We start from the raw sequence: 13,163 nt of genomic DNA on the forward strand, positions 1-13,163 counted from the left end.
AATAAATCAAAAAGAGTGAAATCAAAACCCCACTTATTTTTCATAGTCCTAGTCCAAATCTAAAATGTATTTAGCATCTAGCCCACAATCGTTATTTTATCTTCCTAGACACTAAATGTATGTTGCTTTTATTGCATATAGTTGTATGTTTTTCAATATAACTCTGTAATGAAAGCGCAATACAAATTAAATGTATTATTATTAAATCTGGCACCAAATCCATGTGATTGAAATTATCTGACTTCCATTCACTGATTATGACATCACCGGTGATTTAAAAAAAAAAAAACATTTTTGCTGTCTAGAATCTTATAATATGACGCAACAATAGACCATTGGCTTGAATTTCAGCACTGCGCCAGTGGACAGCTCCCGGAGAACACGTCATAATCACAAACTAGGTTTCCATCCAATTTGTGATAGATTTTCAAAAATCTGCCTAAAACAATATGCGCATTTCCCCACCAGAGATGTGTTTCCATTGAACTGATTTTTTGCGGATTAAAGACTGTGCGTGATGACATTGTGCACCGGATGAAAAATACAAGTTAAATGGGTTTCCAGGGCGTGACACAAACCTAGATGCACAATACGGTAATGTACATTCAGGAAGTATTCATACATACCCCTTGTCATTTTCCACATGTTGTTACCTTGCAGCTTTATTCTAAAATAGATTCAATTACATTTTCCTCATCTATCGACACACAATACCCCAGAATGACAAAGTGAAAACAGATTTTTTGAAATTTTGGCAAATGTTATAAAAAAAAACATTTAAAAAACTGTATTCAGACCCTTTGCTATGAGACTTGAAATTGAGCTCAGGTGCATCCTGCTGCCATTGATCATCCTTGAGGTGTTTCTACAACTTGATTGAAGTCCACCTGTGGTAAACTCTTTTGATTGGACATGATTTGGAAAGGCACACACCTGTCTATGTAAAGTCCCACAGATGACAGTGCATGTCAGAGCAAGAACCAAGCCATAGAGGTTGAAGGAATTGTCCGTAGAGCTCCGAGACAGGATGGTGTCGAGGCACAGATCTGGCCAAGGGTACCGAAACATTTCTGCAGCATTGAAGGTCCCCAAGAACACAGTGGCCTCCATCATTCTTAAATGGAAGAAGTTTGGAACCACCAAGACTCTTCCCAGAGCTGGCCGCCCGGCCAAACTGAAGAATTGGGGGAGAAGAGACTTGGTCAGGGAGGTGACCAAGAACCCTATGGTCACTCTGACAGAGCTCCAGAGTTCCTCTGTGGAGATGGGAGAACCTTCCAGAAGGACAACCATTTCTGCAGCACTCCACCAATCAGGTAGAGTGGCCAGACAGAAGCCACACCTCAGTACAAGGCACATGACAGCCCACTTGGAGTTTTCCAAAAGGCACCTAAAGACTCTCAGATCATGAGAAACAAGATTCTCTGGTCTGATGAACCCAAGATTGAACTCTTTGACCTGAATTCCAGCATCATGCTGGGGGGATGATTTTCAGAGGCAGGGACTGGGAGACTAATCAGGATCGAGGGAAAGATGAACGGAGCAAAGTCTAAAGAGATCCTTGATGAAAACATGCTTCAGAGCGCTGAGGACCTCAGACCAGGGTGAATGTTCACCTTCCAATAGGACAACGACCCTAAGCACACAGCCAGGAGTGGTTTCGGGACAAGTCTCTGAATGTCCTTGAATGGCCCAGGCAGAGCTCAGACTTGAACTAGATCAAACATCTCTGGAGAGACCTGAAAATAAATTTGTAGCGACGCTCCCCATCCAACCTTACAAAGCATGAGAGGATCTGCATTGAAGAATGGGAGAAATTCACGAAATACAGGTGTGCCAAGCTTGTAGAGTCATACCCAAGGAGACTCGAGGCTGTAATCGCTGCCAAAGGTGCTTCAACAAAGTACTGAGTAAAGGGTCTGAATACTTATTTAAATGGGGCTGCTGAGAGGAGGACGGCTCATAATAATGGCTGAAACGGAGCAAATGGAATAGCATTGACCACATGGAAAACACGTGTTTGATGTAGAGTATGTCAATTTGATATATTATTTTTTATTTGTAATACATTTCCAAAAATGTATAAAAACACGTTTTTGCTTCGTCATTATGGGGACTTGTGTGTAGATTGATGAGTAAAAAAAACAAATGTAATCCGTTTTTGAATAACTCTGTACTGTAACAAAATGTGGAAAACGTCCAGGGGTCTGAATACTTACTGAATGCACTTTATATCAGGAAATTAAAAGTTCAAAAATGGCTGTGGCAATTGCAGATTACCCCTTTCATTAATATAATGTATTGCAATGCTGTATGTAAATATATATATATATACAGCTTTTTTCCCCCACTCTGTCACTATCTAACTTGCGCTGTATTCTGTGTTATTTTGTCATCACAGGTCACTTCCTGATGAACCAGAGGATACCTCAGTCAACAGATGACTCTACAGACTACCTCTACAGATTACCGCTACAGATGACCAGCAAGCCACAGAATCCACAAACTGATATCGCCTTTCTCAAATCAATATCCAACACGTGTTAACTTCTGCAAACATATCTGTAATTTCTGAAACACAACTAGGCCTTATGTGCTGTCTGAGATTTAGTCATGTTTGTTATGTGATCTGTTCCATTATTATATTGAAGGTGTACTTTACGTGATTAAATCTTTATTGTGAAATGCAACAAGCTCTCCTATTCCATCATGTCTGCTCCTTTTCCATCTTTCTCCCTCTGTGACTGAATGGTGCCCCCTGGTGGAGATACAGCAGGTAGACCACACATACAGATCTACTGTCTTTACACTATACAGATACTGTATGTCTAGATACATACTGTGCCATGCCTGATCACATTGGTCATGCCTTGTGAAACCACAATGTGTTTCATTCAGTTCTCTAAATGGTTTACTATCCTTGTATTCAGTCACAATAACACATATCTAGGTCATGGTGTTCCCTGCTGGTTTGAAAGAGCATTTTTGCATTTACTTCAACTTTATGTACGTGTTTTGTTTACATAACTATTGTTGTGGTCTCTGTGTATTTAATAGACTTTTATTGATCCAGTGATCGGGAAGAGGGAAGCTGACATGGAGGAGAATGTGTGGGGGGAGGTGAGGATGGGCTATGTATTGGGGGGAGGTGAGGATGGGCTATGTATTGGGGGGAGGTGAGGATGGGCTATATATTGGGGGGAGGTGAGGATGGGCTATGTATTGGGGGGAGGTGAGGATGGGCTATGTATTGGGGGGAGGTGAGGATGGGCTATGTATTGGGGGGGGGGGGGTGGGGGGCTATGTATTGGGGGGGGTGGGCTATGTATTGGGGGGGTGAGGATGGGCTATGTATTGGGGGGAGGTGAGGATGGGCTATGTATTGGGGGGGGAGGTGAGGATGGGCTATGTATTGGGGGGGGGGGGGGGTGAGGATGGGCTATGTATTGGGGGGAGGTGAGGATGGGCTATGTATTGGGGGAGGTGAGGATGGGGATTAGAGGGACGTGAGGATGGGACAGGGATTAGAAGGAGGTGAGGATGGGACAGGGATTAGAAGGAGGTGAGGATGGGACAGGGTTTAGAAGGAGGTGAGAATTGGACAGGGGTCAGAAGGAGGTGAGGATGGGACAGGGATTAGAGGGAGGTGAGGATGGGACAGGGATTAGAGGGAGGTGAGGATGGGACAGGGATTAGAGGGACGTGAGGATGGGACAGGGTTTAGAAGGAGGTGAGAATTGGACAGGGGTCAGAAGGAGGTGAGGATGGGACAGGGATTAGAGGGAGGTGAGGATGGGACAGGGATTAGAGGGACGTGAGGATGGGACAGGGATTAGAGGGAGGTGAGGATGGGCGAAGTTTTGGGGAGATGAACAGTATGTTTATGGGGAGGAGGTAGGTACAGTATGATGAGAGGAGAAGAACATTGTACCACGCAGAAGAAGCCCCATGGCTCACAGAGCTGCTGGAGGTACACATTGTGCAATGAGACAGACTGTAGGTGTTCCCTCTGAGGTTCAGGTGAAGAGGCTTGACTAGGCCTCAATAAGGTCAAGACTTTATGTCCTGAGGGGAAATGTAATTTAGCAGCCCTCGTCATTATGAATGTGGGGTACTTCGTTTATTAGACCATGAGAAGAATGCCTGTTTGTTCATGCATCCTATGGAACGCAACACTGCTTCAGAATCATTCGAACCATGAAATCTACTAAACAACACCCCAGTTTTTTATACCAGGCTTTGGTTTCCATTCACAGACACATATTGCTTGGTGATATTTTAGTGGGTGTGAAAAATTGTATGTCTCTATTTTGCAAGCTGATACAGTAGCTCCACGTGCCATATCACGCTGATTGAAATTATGTCTAGCTGACCTGTAACTCCAGGCCTGCTATACCGTCCCTATGGTTCTCCTCCTCCTCTCCAGCCCTGCTATACTGTCCCTATGGTTCTCCTCCTCCTCTCCAGCCCTGCTATACTGTCCCTATGGTTCTCCTCCTCCTCTCCAGCCCTGCTATACTGTCCCTATGGTTCTCCTCCTCCTCTCCAGCCCTGCTATACCGTCCCTATGGTTCTCCTCCTCCTCTCCAGCCCTGCTATACTGTCCCTATGGTTCTCCTCCTCCTCTCCAGCCCTGCTATACCGTCCCTATGGTTCTCCTCCTCCTCTCCAGCCCTGCTATACTGTCCCTATGGTTCTCCTCGTCCTCTCCAGCCCTGCTATACCGTCCCTATGGTTCTCCTCCTCCTCTCCAGCCCTGCTATAATGTCGCTATGGTTCTCCTCCTCCTCTCCAGCCCTGCTATACTGTCCCTATGGTTCTCCTCCTCCTCTCCAGCCCTGCTATACTGTCCCTATGGTTCTCCTCCTCCTCTCCAGCCCTGCTATACTGTCCCTATGGTTCTCCTCCTCCTCTCCAGCCCTGCTATACCGTCCCTATGGTTCTCCTCCTCCTCTCCAGCCCTGCTATACCGTCCCTATGGTTCTCCTCCTCCTCTCCAGCCCTGCTATACCGTCCCTATGGTTCTCCTCCTCCTCTCCAGCCCTGCTATACTGTCCCTATGGTTCTCCTCGTCCTCTCCAGCCCTGCTATACCGTCCCTATGGTTCTCCTCCTCCCAGCCCTGCTATACTGTCCCTATGATTCAGCTCCTCTCCAGCCCTGCTATACCATCCCTATGGTTCTCCTCCTCCTCTCCAGCCCTGCTATACTGTCCCTATGGTTCTCCTCCTCCTCTCCAGCCCTGCTATACTGTCCCTATGGTTCTCCTCCTCCTCTCCAGCCCTGCTATACCGTCCCTATGGTTCTCCTCCTCATCTCCAGCCCTGCTACACCGTCCCTATGGTTCTCCTCCTCCTCTCCAGCCCTGCTATACCGTCCCTATGGTTCTCCTCCTCCTCTCCAGCCCTGTTATACCATCCCTATGGTTCTCCTCCTCCTCTCCAGCCCTGCTATACCGTCCCTATGGTTCTCCTCCTCCTCTCCAGCCCTGCTATACCGTCCCTATGGTTCTCCTCGTCCTCTCAAGCCCTACTATACTGTCCCTATGGTTCTCATCCTCCACACCAGCCCTGCTATTAGGTCCCTATGGTTCTCCTCCTCCTCTCCAGCCCTGCTATACTGTCCCTATGGTTCTCCTCATCCTCTCCAGCCCTGCTATACTGTCCCTATGGTTCTCCTCCTCCTCTCCAGCCCTGCTATACCGTCCCTATGGTTCTCCTCCTCCTCTCCAGCCCTGCTATACTGTCCCTATGGTTCTCCTCCTCCTCTCCAGCCCTGCTATACCGTCCCTATGGTTCTCCTCCTCCCAGCCCTGCTATACTGTCCCTATGATTCTCCTCCTCTCCAGCCCTGCTATACTGTCCCTATGGTTCTCCTCCTCCTCTCCAGCCCTGCTATACTGTCCCTATGGTTCTCCTCCTCCTCTCCAGCCCTGCTATACTGTCCCTATGGTTCTCCTCCTCCTCTCCAGCCCTGCTATACCGTCCCTATGGTTCTCCTCCTCCTCTCCAGCCCTGCTATACTGTCCCTATGGTTCTCCTCCTCCTCTCAAGCCCTGCTATACTGTCCCTATGGTTCTCCTCCTCCTCTCCAGCCCTGCTATACCGTCCCTATGGTTCTCCTCCTCCTCTCCAGCCCTGCTATACTGTCCCTATGGTTCTCCTCCTCCTCTCCAGCCCTGCTATACCGTCCCTATGGTTCTCCTCCTCCTCTCCAGCCCTGCTATACTGTCCCTATGGTTCTCCTCCTCCTCTCCAGCCCTGCTATACTGTCCCTATGGTTCTCCTCCTCCTCTCCAGCCCTGCTATACTGTCCCTATGGTTCTCCTCCTCCTCTCCAGCCCTGCTATACCGTCCCTATGGTTCTCCTCCTCTCCAGCCCTGCTATACTGTCCCTATGGTTCTCCTCGTCCTCTCAAGCCCTACTATACTGTCCCTATGGTTCTCATCCTCCACACCAGCCCTGCTATTAGGTCCCTATGGTTCTCCTCCTCCTCTCCAGCCCTGCTATACTGTCCCTATGGTTCTCCTCATCCTCTCCAGCCCTGCTATACTGTCCCTATGGTTCTCCTCCTCCTCTCCAGCCCTGCTATACCGTCCCTATGGTTCTCCTCCTCCTCTCCAGCCCTGCTATACTGTCCCTATGGTTCTCCTCCTCCTCTCCAGCCCTGCTATACCGTCCCTATGGTTCTCCTCCTCCCAGCCCTGCTATACTGTCCCTATGATTCTCCTCCTCTCCAGCCCTGCTATACTGTCCCTATGGTTCTCCTCCTCCTCTCCAGCCCTGCTATACTGTCCCTATGGTTCTCCTCCTCCTCTCCAGCCCTGCTATACTGTCCCTATGGTTCTCCTCCTCCTCTCCAGCCCTGCTATACCGTCCCTATGGTTCTCCTCCTCCTCTCCAGCCCTGCTATACTGTCCCTATGGTTCTCCTCCTCCTCTCAAGCCCTGCTATACTGTCCCTATGGTTCTCCTCCTCCTCTCCAGCCCTGCTATACCGTCCCTATGGTTCTCCTCCTCCTCTCCAGCCCTGCTATACTGTCCCTATGGTTCTCCTCCTCCTCTCCAGCCCTGCTATACTGTCCCTATGGTTCTCCTCCTCCTCTCCAGCCCTGCTATACTGTCCCTATGGTTCTCCTCCTCCTCTCCAGCCCTGCTATACCGTCCCTATGGTTCTCCTCCTCTCCAGCCCTGCTATACTGTCCCTATGGTTCTCCTCTTCCCAGCCCTGCTATTCGGTCCCTATGGTTCTCCTCCTCTCCAGCCCTGCTATACCGTCCCTATGGTTCTCCTCTTCCCAGCACTGCTATACTGTCCCTATGGTTCTCCTCCTCTCCAGCCCTGCTATACCGTCCCTATGGTTCTCCTCCTCCTCTCCAGCCCTGCTGTACCGTCCCTATGGTTCTCCTCCTCCTCTCCAAACCTCCTATATCGTCCCTATGGTTCTCCTCCTCCTCTCCAGCCCTGCTATACTGTCCCTATGGTTCTCCTCCTCCTTTCCAGCCCTGCTATACCGTCCCTATGATTCTCCTCCTCCTCTCCAGCCCTGCTATACTGTCCCTATGGTTCTCCTCCTCCTCTCCAGCCCTGCTATGCTGTCCCTATGGTTCTCCTCCTCCTCTCCAGCCCTGCTATACTGTCCCTATGGTTCTCCTCCTCCTCTCCAGCCCTGCTATACTGTCCCTATGGTTCTCCTCCTCCTCTCCAGCCCTGCTAAACTGTCCCTATGGTTCTCCTCCTCCTCTCCAGCCCTGCTATACTGTCCCTATGGGTCTCCTCCTCCTCTCCAGCCCTGCTATACCGTCCCTATGGTTCTCCTCCTCTCCATCCCTGCTATACTGTCCCTATGGTTCTCCTCCTCCTCTCCAGCCCTGCTATACTGTCCCTATGGTTCTCCTCCTCCTCTCCAGCCCTGCTATACCGTCCCTATGGTTCTCCTCCTCTCCAGCCCCGCTATACTGTCCCTATGGTTCTCCTCCTCCTCTCCAGCGCTGCTATATCGTCCCTATGGTTCTCCTCCTCCCAGCCCTGCTATTCCATCCCTATGGTTCTCCTCCTCCTCTCGAGCCCTGCTATACCGTCCCTATGGTTCTCCTCCTCCCAGCCCTGCTATACTGTCCCTATGGTTCTCCTCCTCCTCTCCAGCCCTGCTATACCATCCCTATGGTTCTCCATCTCCTCTCCAGCCCTGCTATACTGTCCCTATGGTTCTCCTCCTCCTCTCCAGCCCTGCTATACCGTCCCTATGGTTCTCCTCCTCCTCTCCAGCCCTGCTATACCGTCCCTATGGTTCTCCTCCTCCTCTCTAGCCCTGCTATACTGTCCCTATGGTTCTCCTCCTCCTCTCCAGCCCTGCTATACTGTCCCTATGGTTCTCCTCCTCCTCTCCAGCCCTGCTATACTGTCCCTATGGTTCTCCTCCTCCTCTCCAGCCCTGCTATACCATCCCTATGGTTCTCCTCCTCTCCAGCCCTGCTATACTGTCCCTATGGTTCTCCTCTTCCCAGCCCTGCTATTCGGTCCCTATGGTTCTCCTCCTCTCCAGCCCTGCTATACCGTCCCTATGGTTCTCCTCTTCCCAGCACTGCTATACTGTCCCTATGGTTCTCCTCCTCTCCAGCCCTGCTATACCGTCCCTATGGTTCTCCTCCTCCTCTCCAGCCCTGCTGTACCGTCCCTATGGTTCTCCTCCTCCTCTCCAAACCTCCTATATCGTCCCTATGGTTCTCCTCCTCTCCAGCCCTGCTATACCGTCCCTATGGTTCTCCTCCTCTTCTCCAGCCCTGCTGTACCGTCCCTATGGTTCTCCTCCAGCTTTCCAAACCTCCTATATCGTCCCTATGGTTCTCCTCCTCCTCTCCAGCCCTGCTGTACTGTCCCTATGGTTCTCCTCTTCCTCTCCAGCCCTGCTATACCGTCCCTATGATTCTCCTCCTCCTCTCCAGCCCTGCTATACTGTCCCTATGGTTCTCCTCCTCCTCTCCAGCCCTGCTATACTGTCCCTATGGTTCTCCTCCTCCTCTCCAGCGCTGCTATATCGTCCCTATGGTTCTCCTCCTCCCAGCCCTGCTATTCCATCCCTATGGTTCTCCTCCTCCTCTCGAGCCCTGCTATACCGTCCCTATTGTTCTCCTCCTCCCAGCCCTGCTATACTGTCCCTATGGTTCTCCTCCTCCTCTCCAGCCCTGCTATACCATCCCTATGGTTCTCCTCCTCCTCTCCAGCCCTGCTATATCGTCCCTATGATTCTCCTCCTCCTCTCCAGCCCTGCTATACTGTCCCTATGGTTCTCCTCCTCCTCTCCAGCCCTGCTATGCTGTCCCTATGGTTCTCCTCCTCCTCTCCAGCCCTGCTATAATGTCCCTATGGTTCTCCTCCTCCTCTCCAGCCCTGCTATACTGTCCCTATGGTTCTCCTCCTCCTCTCCAGCCCTGCTAAACTGTCCCTATGGTTCTCCTCCTCCTCTCCAGCCCTGCTATACTGTCCCTATGGGTCTCCTCCTCCTCTCCAGCCCTGCTATACCGTCCCTATGGTTCTCCTCCTCTCCATCCCTGCTATACTGTCCCTATGGTTCTCCTCCTCCTCTCCAGCCCTGCTATACTGTCCCTATGGTTCTCCTCCTCCTCTCCAGCCCTGCTATACCGTCCCTATGGTTCTCCTCCTCTCCAGCCCCGCTATACTGTCCCTATGGTTCTCCTCTTCCCAGCCCTGCTATACCATCCCTATGGTTCTCCTCCTCCTCTCGAGCCCTGCTATACTGTCCCTATGGTTCTCCTCCTCCCAGCCCTGCTATACTGTCCCATTGGTTCTCCTCCTCCTCTCCAGCCCTGCTATACCATCCCTGTGGTTCTCCTCCTCCTCTCCAGCCCTGCTATACTGTCTCTATGGTTCTCCTCCTCCTCTCCAGCGCTGCTATATCGTCCCTATTGTTCTCCTCCTCCCAGCCCTGCTATTCCATCCCTATGGTTCTCCTCCTCCTCTCGAGCCCTGCTATACCGTCCCTATGGTTCTCCTCCTCCCAGCCCTGCTATACTGTCCCTATGGTTCTCCTCCTCCTCTCCAGCCCTGCTATACCATCCCTATGGTTCTCCATCTCCTCTCCAGCCCTGCTATACTGTCCCTATGGTTCTCCTCCTCCTCTCCAGCCCTGCTATACCGTCCCTATGGTTCTCCTCCTCCTCTCCAGCCCTGCTATACCGTCCCTATGGTTCTCCTCCTCCTCTCTAGCCCTGCTATACTGTCCCTATGGTTCTCCTCCTCCTCGCCAGCCCTGCTATACTGTCCCTATGGTTCTCCTCCTCCTCTCCAGCCCTGCTATACTGTCCCTATGGTTCTCCTCCTCCTCTCCAGCCCTGCTATACCATCCCTATGGTTCTCCTCCTCTCCAGCCCTGCTATACTGTCCCTATGGTTCTCCTCTTCCCAGCCCTGCTATTCTGTCCCTATGGTTCTCCTCCTCTCCAGCCCTGCTATACCGTCCCTATGGTTCTCCTCTTCCCAGCACTGCTATACTGTCCCTATGGTTCTCCTCCTCTCCAGCCCTGCTATACCGTCCCTATGGTTCTCCTCCTCCTCTCCAGCCCTGCTGTACCGTCCCTATGGTTCTCCTCCTCCTCTCCAAACCTCCTATATCGTCCCTATGGTTCTCCTCCTCTCCAGCCCTGCTATACCGTCCCTATGGTTCTCCTCCTCCTCTCCAGGCCTGCTGTACCGTCCCTATGGTTCTCCTCCACCTCTCCAAACCTCCTATATCGTCCCTATGGTTCTCCTCCTCCTCTCCAGCCCTGCTATACTGTCCCTATGGTTCTCCTCCTCCTCTCCAGCCCTGCTATACCGTCCCTATGATTCTCCTCCTCCTCTCCAGCCCTGCTATACTGTCCCTATGGTTCTCCTCCTCCTCTCCAGCCCTGCTATGCTGTCCCTATGGTTCTCCTCCTCCTCTCCAGCCCTGCTATACTGTCCCTATGGTTCTCCTCCTCCTATCCAGCCCTGCTAAACTGTCCCTATGGTTCTCCTCCTCCTCTCCAGCCCTGCTATACTGTCTCTATGGTTCTCCTCCTCCTCTCCAGCGCTGCTATATCGTCCCTATTGTTCTCCTCCTCCCAGCCCTGCTATTCCATCCCTATGGTTCTCCTCCTCCTCTCGAGCCCTGCTATACCGTCCCTATGGTTCTCCTCCTCCCAGCCCTGCTATACTGTCCCTATGGTTCTCCTCCTCCTCTCCAGCCCTGCTATACCATCCCTATGGTTCTCCATCTCCTCTCCAGCCCTGCTATACTGTCCCTATGGTTCTCCTCCTCCTCTCCAGCCCTGCTATACCGTCCCTATGGTTCTCCTCCTCCTCTCCAGCCCTGCTATACCGTCCCTATGGTTCTCCTCCTCCTCTCTAGCCCTGCTATACTGTCCCTATGGTTCTCCTCCTCCTCGCCAGCCCTGCTATACTGTCCCTATGGTTCTCCTCCTCCTCTCCAGCCCTGCTATACTGTCCCTATGGTTCTCCTCCTCCTCTCCAGCCCTGCTATACCATCCCTATGGTTCTCCTCCTCTCCAGCCCTGCTATACTGTCCCTATGGTTCTCCTCTTCCCAGCCCTGCTATTCTGTCCCTATGGTTCTCCTCCTCTCCAGCCCTGCTATACCGTCCCTATGGTTCTCCTCTTCCCAGCACTGCTATACTGTCCCTATGGTTCTCCTCCTCTCCAGCCCTGCTATACCGTCCCTATGGTTCTCCTCCTCCTCTCCAGCCCTGCTGTACCGTCCCTATGGTTCTCCTCCTCCTCTCCAAACCTCCTATATCGTACCTATGGTTCTCCTCCTCTCCAGCCCTGCTATACCGTCCCTATGGTTCTCCTCCTCCTCTCCAGGCCTGCTGTACCGTCCCTATGGTTCTCCTCCACCTCTCCAAACCTCCTATATCGTCCCTATGGTTCTCCTCCTCCTCTCCAGCCCTGCTATACTGTCCCTATGGTTCTCCTCCTCCTCTCCAGCCCTGCTATACCGTCCCTATGATTCTCCTCCTCCTCTCCAGCCCTGCTATACTGTCCCTATGGTTCTCCTCCTCCTCTCCAGCCCTGCTATGCTGTCCCTATGGGTCTCCTCCTCCTCTCCAGCCCTGCTATACTGTCCCTATGGTTCTCCTCCTCCTCTCCAGCCCTGCTATACTGTCCCTATGGTTCTCCTCCTCCTATCCAGCCCTGCTAAACTGTCCCTATGGTTCTCCTCCTCCTCTCCAGCCCTGCTATACTGTCCCTATGGGTGTCCTCCTCCTCTCCAGCCCTGCTATACCGTCCCTATGGTTCTCCTCCTCTCCATCCCTGCTATACTGTCCCTATGGTTCTCCTCCTCCTCTCCAGCCCTGCTATACTGTCCCTATGGTTCTCCTCCTCCTCTCCAGCCCTGCTATACCGTCCCTATGGTTCTCCTCCTCTCCAGCCCTGCTATACCATCCCTGTGGTTCTCCTCCTCCTCTCCAGCCCTGCTATACTGTCTCTATGGTTCTCCTCCTCCTCTCCAGCGCTGCTATATCGTCCCTATGGTTCTCCTCCTCCCAGCCCTGCTATTCCATCCCTATGGTTCTCCTCCTCCTCTCGAGCCCTGCTATACCGTCCCTATGGTTCTCCTCCTCCCAGCCCTGCTATACTGTCCCTATGGTTCTCCTCCTCCGCTCCAGCCCTGCTATACCATCCCTATGGTTCTCCTCCTCCTCTCCAGCCCTGCTATATCGTCCCTATGGTTCTCCTCCTCCTCTCGAGCCCTGCTATACCGTCCCTATGGTTCTCCTCCTCCTTTCCAGCCCTGCTATACCGTCCCTATGGTTCTCCTCCTCTCCATCCCTGCTATACTGTCCCTATGGTTCTCCTCCTCCTCTCCAGCCCTGCTATACTGTCCCTATGGTTCTCCTCCTCCTCTCCAGCCCTGCTATACCGTCCCTATGGTTCTCCTCCCCTCCAGCCCCGCTATACTGTCCCTATGGTTCTCCTCCTCCCAGCCCTGCTATACCATCCCTATGGTTCTCCTCCTCTCCATCCCTGCTATACTGTCCCTATGGTTCTCCTCCTCCTCTCCAGCCCTGCTATACTGTCCCTATGGTTCTCCTCCTCCTCTCCAGCCCTGCTATACCGTCCCTATGGTTCTCCTCCCCTCCAGCCCTGCTATACTGTCCCTATGGT

The sequence above is a fragment of the Oncorhynchus mykiss genome, chromosome 25 (genome assembly GCF_057628025.1).
Source record: "Oncorhynchus mykiss isolate SJ-2025 chromosome 25, ASM5762802v1, whole genome shotgun sequence".
NCBI classification, from domain to species: domain Eukaryota; kingdom Metazoa; phylum Chordata; class Actinopteri; order Salmoniformes; family Salmonidae; genus Oncorhynchus; species Oncorhynchus mykiss.